At 45.0% G+C, this 10,506-nt stretch overlaps 1 pseudogene across 3 annotated transcripts; it reads right to left on the bottom strand.

The window, feature by feature from the left end:
- Positions 1-460: 460 nt before the first annotated feature.
- On the bottom strand, positions 461-3,362 carry LOC103635230 (Fer4_9 superfamily and peptidase C54 superfamily fusion pseudogene; annotated as a pseudogene). 3 transcript variants are annotated; one of them, XR_557240.3, is made up of 5 exons: positions 3,274-3,362; positions 2,915-3,035; positions 1,182-1,220; positions 991-1,084; positions 461-626 (listed from the first exon to the last, which is right to left on the bottom strand). The product of XR_557240.3 is annotated as a Fer4_9 superfamily and peptidase C54 superfamily fusion pseudogene, transcript variant X3 (transcript). The 3 variants fall into 3 exon arrangements; XR_557238.4 differs by lacking the exon at positions 3,274-3,362 and adding an exon at positions 3,133-3,273; XR_557237.4 differs by having other exon boundaries at positions 2,915-3,302.
- Positions 3,363-10,506: the final 7,144 nt, after the last annotated feature.

Genomic DNA, 10,506 nt, shown 5'->3' with positions numbered 1-10,506 from the left:
CATGGTCCTGCTAATTATTAAGCCCAAAGAAAGTAAGGATATGAAAACTTTTCAGTTTGCTCTATAATCCAGAATATGAAATCCTTGCTGATTTCACATGATAATTGCAACAATCTGCAGTTCTCTCTAATACCATGCCATATTTCACTACCGATATAGTTTGAGCATGCCTTGACCTGAATCTTCAGCTGCCAAGTTCAGGGACTCCAATGGCACAACCTAACGAATTTTAGGAACTCACAATGCACTTCACTCCAACAAAAATAACCAGATTCTAGTGGCCTATGGAACAGGAATTGCTGCAGAATAGACATGCCACTGTTATCTTTGAATAAGAGAATGGAACTCAGTTCAAACTTGAAACTTGATGATTTTGATACTTCTTAAGTATGGTGCTCAACTTAAGTTACAAGGTAGAAAACTATACAACGTTTATGAAATAGATGCATATGCATGCTAAGTAAATATAAAATGTATGCAGGTTTACCATCTGAACTTCATGGGGATCTAGGTAGAGAGCCCTATCATCCTGTACCCCAGCAATGTATGTTGATGTACCAGGTTTTCCACCTAAAATGCCCAAGCTTTGTGGGAACATAAATGTCTCCTTTAGTAATGGGATGTACCTGATAGAAAGGAAACAGGTAGTAATTAAATACATATCAATACGACATTTTTATTCATTGCCATGATGACTGCATGAATTTAAAATTGGTTTGCATATTAAGAATAACCAACTATCTATATATTAACCTATCATGTTCGACTAAAATATCACAACATTGCCCATTTTTGCAAAAATAAGTCCCAGGCCACATTACTGTCCTTAAGTTTTGTAGTGTATAGGTAGAAAAGCGTAACATAGGATGACTCCAAAATTCAGATAGCGTAACATAGGATGACTCCAAAATTCTGATAGCAGGAACGTTGACAAGGCTTCTATGTGAAGAACAGAGAACATCTTTAAAGGCTAAAATATGCTAGCTTTACCGTTCTTCTCGTATCTTGTTGGTGCTCCCCAGATGTCACTCCATGAGCCACCCTTTCTGGAATCATCTTGGCTCATCCGCCTTCTTACCTTCTCCTGCAAGAAATGCAGACAGTTCATATATCAAAAAAACTACTATTGAATCAGACCATGTTGTTCTTTCTTGTATATCCAATCAAGCAGAAAATTGTACCAGGACTTTGGCTTGTCTTTTCTCCCAGCGTGAACTTGCCTGAGAAGGCAGAAAACATATTACAAGAGGTTAGAAAGCCGTGGCTGGTTTGACTTTGGAAGAAGTGTTGATGATATAACATATCAACTTCAGGAAGCGATTGCCTCATCAATATTTCGATGCTATCATCAGAGAAGCACCACATACTGAAATAAGCAATAAAGCTACGATTGTTCAATCACTTGAAATGATACAAATGTTTAGATGCAGAAACATGCTGGATCATACATCTTAATCTACTAGTCAAAAACAATGAGGCTACAGTCAACCATAAAGAATTATATCTACTAGGTATTTAGGTAAACAAAGAAAAAGAAACTCCCAAAAAGGTGACCCCATTGAAATCTATTTCAATAGGTTAGCATAGCAACTAGTAGCATCTAACACATGCATTGCTTCATCTATACTCATCTAGTTTTCATGCAACTTAAGCATTGTCCCTTTTTTTTACTATTCACAACTTATTGCAGTGATTTCTGTTCTTGACAAGTATTTGGAGCTGGAACACAAATCCAATATACATGAGATCTGTTCAAACATGGCATTAGAAAAATGTGTGAAACCACAATTAATTTGAACCCCCACCCAAAAAAATTGAAACCTAGAGACAGATAAAACAAACAACATTGCAAATATAAATGCATCACTCGTGGACTCAACATAAAGTCTTCTTTCCTGAACCATTCGACTATTTGGCAGGTTGCTATTTTTATACTTAGGTAACAGATTAAACCACTAATGCAGTCATGACATAACATAGTAGAGGAAAATGTAAAATGGAAAGGGATGGTAGTTTTTTTAGGCTCGGGAAGTATCTGATATCAGCGAAAAGGATGGATAAAAAACCAAGCTTATCTATCTGCCCCGTACCTGATAGTTCATAAATGTTTCAATTAGTTCCACAGTTTGAAAAGATCCAAGCAAGCAAGACTGATACCTGTATGTGTAGACCCGAAGAAATGCAATGCAAATAAGTTAAAATAGTAAGATAAACTTGGATTACTGCAGAGATTCTTCTGTGTTGTGACTAGTCGCCTAACTCAAATGCTACGACTAGTTGTGACTAGTCGACGAGTCGAGCGACTAGTAGAGAAAGTCAAGTCGCTCATATTGACTATCACCTCTGCATCTACTTCTCGACTAGTCATTACTAGTCGCTCGACTTTAAAACCTCCCAAGCATCCAAAATCAGGGAGCACTTGCCTAAGCCAGGCAGATTCTTCTGTGTTGAAGCAAGCATACCCAATGTGCATAAAGATAAATAAATTTGTAGGATGGCTCAGCTATACGACATCAGTTGTGTTAAATGGCATTGCTATGAAGTGAAAGTGTGTGAAAGCATATGCAATACAAATGGCACTATCATTATGAACTAAGGTTCAGCACAATTCTGGTGGACAGCAAACCAGACAAGCATTTCACCTTTGCCTACATTCAAACAAAAATGATCAAAGAAGAATGTAACATGGTAGTCAAAATAATCTTACAGTCAACCTAATCTTACATTTACTCTCTCTACTCTGTGCATTACAAAAACGAGAGCTTATCAGAACATCATAAAAGGTAGTCAAAATACATGACTTGAAACCAAAAGAAATGTTTGTTTGGCCCACGTTATACCAAATTTTCAGTAGGGATACTAGGATCATTGGTAAATTAACGAAAAAAAGATAAACATTTTTCCCCATCCTCACCAACTGTCAATAGCTTCTTGAATCAGTTCTGTGCTGCCTGATTGGTCGTAAACTCTTGCCCGTCCGAAATCATCCTCGATTTGGAAGACCTTAGAACACACGTTAGCACAGTTCTTGCACCCTGCAGAGGGATGCAGAGGGATGTGGGTAGGACACAATTAAGAGCTCACCGAACTGAATCCAAATAAAATTTCTGTTCAGGACAAACTCATCGGTACCTATGCAGCTAAACTCGTCAACAAACACGTGAAATCAGTTCTATACAGCTAAGCTCCCCAGCTGTGGTTTACATCAAACAACCAAGGAAGAACTATGCAGAACCCAATGCAGTAGCAGTGAAAACGAGCTAATGTTTGAACCGCTGGGGTTGGCGAGCAGGGGCGGCGGCGCGACCCGCTGTCGGTGCCGAGCCGGGGCGGTGGTGCCGAGCCAGGGCGGTGGCGCGAGCCGGGGCGGTGGCACGGCGGCGTCGTGGCCTGCTGTCGGTGCCGAGCCGGGGCGGCGGCGCGGCCTGCAGGCGGTGGGGCGGAGGCGGCGCGGCCTGCAGGCGGTGGGGTGGAGGCGGCGCGGCCTGTAGGCGGTGGGGCGGAGGCGGCGTAGCCTGGCGCTAGTGAGAGAGAGAAGCGTGTGGGCAGGAATGAGACATGTGAGAGAGAGCCGCAAGTGGGATTTGGATTTTAGGTTTTAATGATTAAGTTCGACGGTGTACACATGCCCGACGAACTTAACTTAAGAACGTGGGTACCCACGTTCCTAACTCGTTAAGTTCGACGGTTTTAGCTAAGACCCACGAACTTAACTTAAGAACGTAGGTACCGACGTTCTTAATATAACCCATGAACTTAACTCAAGTAAGAACGTCGGTACCCACGTTCTTACTTTTACCCACGAACATTTATCAGTTTCTTGTAGTGGTTATTTGATACTGGAGCAACGCATTCTTTCATTACTGCATCATGGGTAGAAGCACATGATCTTCCAATTACTACCATGTCAACCCCCATTCAAATTGACTCAGCCGGTGGTAGAATTCGAGCCGATAGCATTTGTTTGAATATAAGTGTGGAAATAAGGGGGATAGCGTTTCCCGCCAACCTTATAGTAATGGGTACTCAGGGAATAGATGTCATCCTAGGGATGAATTGGCTAGATAAGTATCAGGCAGTTATCAGCTGTGATAAGCGGACAATCAAGTTGGTGTCTCCACTAGGAGAGGAAGTGGTGACCGAGTTAGTCCCGCCTGAGCCAAAGAAAGGAAGTTGTTATCAGCTTGCTGTCGATAGCAGTGAAGCAGACCCAATTGAGAGTATCAAGGTTGTGTCTGAGTTCCCAGATGTGTTTCCAAAGGACTTACCGGGTATGCCACCAAAGCGGAAAGTTGAGTTTGCCATAGAGCTTCTTCCTGGAACCGCCCCTATCTTTAAGAGAGCTTACAGAATATCTGGACCAGAGTTGGTTGAACTTAAGAAGCAAATTGATGAGCTGTCAGAGAAAGGTTACATTCGGCCAAGCACCTCGCCTTGGGCCGCTCCTGTCTTGTTCGTGGAAAAGAAAGATGGCACCAAAAGGATGTGTATCGATTATCGAGCTTTGAATGAAGTCACGATCAAGAACAAGTATCCCTTGCCCAGAATAGAAGATCTGTTCGACCAGTTGAGAGGAGCCAGTGTGTTCTCCAAGATTGATCTGAGGTCAGGTTATCATCAGCTCAGGATCTGACCTTCGGACATTCCGAAGACGGCATTCATTTCCAAGTATGGTTTGTATGAGTTCACAGTGATGTCTTTTGGTTTGACCAATGCACCAGCCTTTTTCATGAACTTGATGAATAGTGTATTCATGGATTATCTTGATAAGTTTGTGGTGGTATTCATTGATGACATTCTGGTTTATTCTCAAAGCGAAGAAGAGCATGCAAATCATTTGAAGATGGTATTGCAGAGATTGCGAGAACACCAGTTGTATGCAAAGTTGAGCAAGTGTGAGTTCTGGATCAGTGAAGTCCTGTTCTTGGGTCATATAATCAACAAAGAAGGATTGGCTGTGGATCCGAAGAAAGTGGCAGACATTCTGAACTGGAAAGCGCCAACAGATGCTCGAGGAATCAAGAGTTTCATTGGAATGGCCGGATATTATCGGCGATTCATTGAAGGGTTTTCGAAGATTGCAAAACCGATGACAGCGTTGCTAGGCAACAAAGTTGAGTTCAAGTAGACCCAGAAATGCCAAGAGGCCTTTGAAGCGCTGAAAGAGAAGTTGACTACAGCGCCTGTCCTAGTCTTGCCTGATGTGCACAAGCCCTTCTCGGTGTATTGTGATGCTTGCTACACAGGTTTGGGATGTGTGTTGATGCAAGAGGGAAGAGTTGTGGCTTACTCGTCCCGACAGCTGAAGGTTCATGAGAAGAACTACCCAATCCATGATCTAGAGTTGGCAGCAGTGGTTCACGCACTGAAGACATGGAGGCACTATCTGTATGGACAGAAATGCGATGTTTACACAGATCACAAGAGTCTGAAGTACATATTCACTCAGTCAGAGTTGAACATGAGGCAACGAAGATGGTTAGAGTTGATCAAAGATTATGAGTTGGAGATTCATTACCATCCAGGCAAAGCAAACGTAGTGGCAGATGCGTTAAGCAGAAAGAGCCAAGTCAATCTGATGGTCGCTCGTCCGATGCCTTATGAGTTGGCCAAGGAGTTTGACAGATTGAGCCTCGGATTTCTGAACAATTCGCGAGGAGTCACAGTTGAGTTGGAACCTACCTTAGAGCGCGAAATCAAAGAAGCGCAGAAGAATGATGAAAAGATCAGTGAGATTCGGCGACTGATTCTAGATGGCAGAGGCAAAGATTTTCGAGAAGATGCAGAAGGCGTGATATGGTTCAAAGACCGCTTGTGTGTTCCCAATGTCCAGTCCATTCGGGAGTTGATCCTTAAGGAAGCTCATGAGACAGCTTATTCAATTCACCCTGGCAGTGAGAAGATGTATCAGGATCTGAAGAAGAAATTCTGGTGGTACGGAATGAAGAGGGAAATCGCAGAGCATGTGGCTATGTGCGATAGTTGTCGAAGAATTAAGGCAGAGCACCAGAGACCTGCTGGATTGTTGCAACCGTTGCAGATCCCTCAGTGGAAATGGGACGAAATCGGTATGGATTTCATAGTCGGATTGCCTCGCACTCGAGCCGGCTACGATTCCATTTGGGTAGTAGTGGACCGCTTGACCAAGTCAGCCCACTTCATACCTGTCAAGACCAATTACAGCAGTGCAGTATTGGCAGAATTGTATATGTCTCGGATCGTTTGTCTTCATGGTGTGCCAAAGAAGATAGTATCAGACAGAGGAACGCAGTTCACCTCTCATTTCTGGCAGCAGTTGCATGAAGCCTTGGGCACGCATCTGAATTTCAGTTCAAGCTTATCATCCGCAGACAGATGGTCAGACCGAAAGGACCAACCAAGTTCTTGAAGACATGTTGAGAGCCTGTGCGTTGCAAGATCAGTCCGGATGGGACAAGCGATTGCCCTATGCAGAGTTTTCCTATAACAACAGTTACCAGGCCAGTTTGAAGATGTCACCATTTCAGGCGCTCTATGGAAGGAGTTGTAGAACTCCGTTGCAATGGGATTAGCCTGGAGAAAAGCAAGTGTTCGGGCCAGACATTTTGCTTGAAGCCGAAGAAAACATCAAGATGGTCCGAGAGAATCTGAAGATAGCGCAATCGAGACAGCGAAGCTATGCAGACACAAGAAGAAGAGAGCTGAGTTTCGAAGTCGGAGATTTTGTCTATCTGAAAGTGTCACCGATCAGAGGAGTCAGAAGATTTGGAGTGAAAGGCAAGTTAGCACCCCGCTACATTGGTCCGTATCAGATTCTTGCAAGACGTGGAGAAGTGGCCTATCAGCTCAGTTTGCCAGAGAATTTGTCTGCTGTGCATAATGTCTTTCATGTGTCTCAGTTGAAGAAGTGCTTGCGTGTGCCAGAAGAGCAGTTGCCAGTGGAAGGTCTTGAAGTCCAAGAGGACTTGACCTACGTTGAGAAGCCAGTGCAAATCCTTGAGGTTGCAGACAGAGTCACCCGAAGGAAGACCATCAGAATGTGCAAGGTCAGATGGAATCACCACTCTGAGGAAGAAGCAACCTGGGAGCGTGAAGATGATCTGATGGCTAAGTACCCTGAGCTCTTTGCTAGCCAACCCTGAATCTCGAGGGCGAGATTCTTTTAAGGGGGATATGTTTGTAACGCCCTGAATTTGGGGGTAGAATTTTTTTTCGTCTTTTCTTTCACCAAATTCAGGCGTTACCCTTTTCTTTTTCTCATTCCCTCGCTAAACCTTGATCTTTTCCAAAGTTACAGCGGAGTTCGGCTTGGAATTCCCGTGTAAAGAAAAACCCTAAATTACTTTATGTTGTTTGATGCACCATGTCGAACTATGCATTCTTTGATTGCTTAGAGATGTAAGTGCATTCATTTAGGAAGATCGGATTTCGAAAAGGAGAAGAAAACCTTTTCTTTCTTTTTCTTTTTCTTTCTCTCTCTCCTCCTCCTTCTCTCTCTCGCGCCGTGGGCCGCCCCGGCCGGCCCAGCTGCCCCCGCGCGCCCCTTTGGGCCCAGTTGGCCCATGCCGCCCCCTCCCTTTATTTTTCCCAAAACCCCTCTCCCTCCCTCTCATTCTCTCTCTTCCCCACCCCAGCCGCCGCCCCCCTGCCCTAGCCGCCGCCCCCTACAGCTCGGCCGCCCCTGCAGCTCGGCCGCCCCGCCGCTCGGCCGCCCCGTCCCCGTCCCCGGTGAGGTCCCCCTCCCCCTCTCCTCCCTTCCCTCTCCCCTCCTCTCTCCCCCCGGCCCAACCGCCGCCCGCTCGGCCGCCCCCATGGCCGGCTCGGCCGCCGCCGCCCTTGGCCGGTTCGGCCGCCCCCCTGCCCCGCCCCGCCGGTTCGGCCGCCCCGGCTCGGTCGCCCCTGCGCGCCCAGCCCGGCCGCCCCCTGCGCACCCAGCTCGGCCGCCCCCTGCGCGCCCAGCCGCCCCAGCTCGGCCGCCCCCGCCCCTGCCCCAGGCCGGTTCAACCGCCCCCTGGCCGGTTCAACCGCCCCCCTTTTTTATTTTTTTTATTTATTTTATTTTATTTTATTTTCTTTCATTACTGTTATTTATTTTATTCTAGGCAGGTTAATCATTGTTCATGTTATTGAAATAGGAAACTTAATTTAGAATTCCGTTACGCTAGTTGATTCATATAATCAATTGTTTATCCAGTTCAATGTTGATCAACTAAAAATGACTAGGTTCCCATTAGTGCATATAACTAAATTCTTTTGTTAGAACCAATTGTAACTAATCATTAGTGCATAAGCTTTAACCCCTGCGAGACCTTTTCCCGTTTCTTTCTAACCATAATGAATGTGATATCGAATGTCATACTTGATGCATATTCACTTTATTTGTTCCCTTGTATGATGTACTGTTTGTTTCCCAATTTGAATGGATGAATGTATGTATGCTTGCAATCGCATAGAGAACGATCCGGTCGAAGAGCCCGAGGAACTCGCAGGAGAAGCCCCTGAGCAGTAGTCGGTTGGTGGAGGCAAGTGTCCCTTGACCTATCTCTATCCTATTCATTCTTTAATTCACCCCCCCGCATTACACATTTATACCTAAGGATTGACTAGCTTTTGTTATCCATGTCCTTGATTACCTATTTGGGTTGGATTATTATTACCTAGCTTTATGCTATTGCTTAACTCTAATCAATGAACATGATGAGATTATCTATGATACGCTGTTTTCCCTTCTCTTATTATGATGTTGTACTTGTGGTATTCAAGGGGGCTCGAGCGGTTTCTCGAGTGCCTCTCCGTAAGGACCTATTCTATGGATGACCGCCCGGGAAAACAGTGCAACCATGAGGGTAGAATGGGGTGCCCTTAGCTGAATAATTAGAGGATCCGGGATGTAGTTCACTTAGCCGTCGCGCCGTCAATGGGGCTCGGTGTATGCGGCTCGCTCTGCCAAGGTTGATTTGTCCCTCGGGGAGGAGTGCGGTACATTTAGGAAACCTAACGGGTGGCTACAGCCCCGGGGAATCTTTGTAAAGGCTACGTAGTGAAACCCTGCCTATTCACCTTGGTAGTGTTTAAGGGTTTGATCGGCCCGAGGCAAGAGGGAATCACGGCTTGTGGGTAAAGTGCACAACCTCTGCAGAGTGTTATGAAACTGATATATCAGCCGTGCTCACGGTTATGAGCGGCCAAGGGAGCTCCAATGATTAGTGGTACTTGATCAGAGACATTATGGTACAGGTGGTTATGAGATCGATGGTTCTGGTTATGACTATGGTGCTGGTAAGTGGTATTCTTTCCGTTTGGAAAGGGTATATCGGGCTAATAACTTGGGTTAATGCTAAAACTTGGCTTTCTCTACTAGCAATAATAATCTAACCAACTAAAAGCAACTGCTTGACTTATCCCCACATAAAGCTAGTCCACTACAGCCAAACAGGATACTTGCTGAGTATGTTGATGTGCACTCACCCTTGCTCTACACACCAAACCCCCCCCAGGTTGTCAGCATTGCAACCACTGCTTAGGAGAAGATGAAGCTGTGGAAGGAGACTTCCAGGAGTTCCAAGACTACGACGAGTTCTAGTTGTGGGTTAGCGGCAACCCCCAGTCGGCTGCCTGTGAAGGCCGCGTTTATCTACGTTTCTTTTCCGCACTTTGATTTATTGTAAGAACTATATGGACGTCTCAGACGTATGATGTAATCAACTATTATTCCCTTTTAATACTATTTTGAGCACTGTGTGATGATGTCCATGTTATGTAACTGCTGTGTACGTGAATAACTGATCCTGGCACGTACATGGTTCGCATTCGGTTTGCCTTCTAAAACCGGGTGTGACATGCGCCATACGACAACAGCCTCCACCAACGGTCATTTTGGTGGTTGGGGCTATAAATACCCCCCAACCACCACACTTCAATGCATCCAAGTTTTCAGCCATAAAACCTCATACAAGAGCTATAGAATTCATTCAAAGACACAACCAAAGAGATCAAATCCTCTCCCATGTCCGGAATCACTCCAAAGAAATTAGTGACTAGAGAGAGAGACATTTGTGTTCATTTGAGCTCTTGCGCTTGGATTGCTTTTCTTCTTCCTTCTTTCTTGTAATCAAAACAAGAGACACCAAGTTGTGGTGGTCCTTGTAGTGGACTTAGTGTCCCATTTGATTGAAGAGAAAGGCTCACTCGGTCTAGGTGACCGTTTGAGAGAGGAAAAGGGTTGAAAGAGACCCGGTCTTTGTGACCACCTCAACGGGGAGTAGGTTTGCAAGAACCGAACCTTAGTAAAACAAATCACCGTGTCATCCGCTCTTATTCTCTTGTGATTTGTTTTCGCCCTCTCTTTCAGACTCGTTTATATTTCTTACGCTAACCCCGGCTTGTAGTGTGTGCTTAAGTTTGTAAATTTCAGATTTGCCTATTCACCCCCCCCTCTAGGCGACTTTCAACTACACCGAGACTCCCTTCTCATGCAAGTCACATGTCCGGTCTCGTCTTTATTATTTAAAACCCCAAAGTTTGGTA

Source organism: Zea mays, chromosome 8 (genome assembly GCF_902167145.1).
Source record: "Zea mays cultivar B73 chromosome 8, Zm-B73-REFERENCE-NAM-5.0, whole genome shotgun sequence".
Taxonomy (NCBI): domain Eukaryota; kingdom Viridiplantae; phylum Streptophyta; class Magnoliopsida; order Poales; family Poaceae; genus Zea; species Zea mays.
The sequence above is the reverse complement of the archived record's forward strand: the minus strand, read 5'-3'. Positions and strand labels throughout refer to the sequence as shown.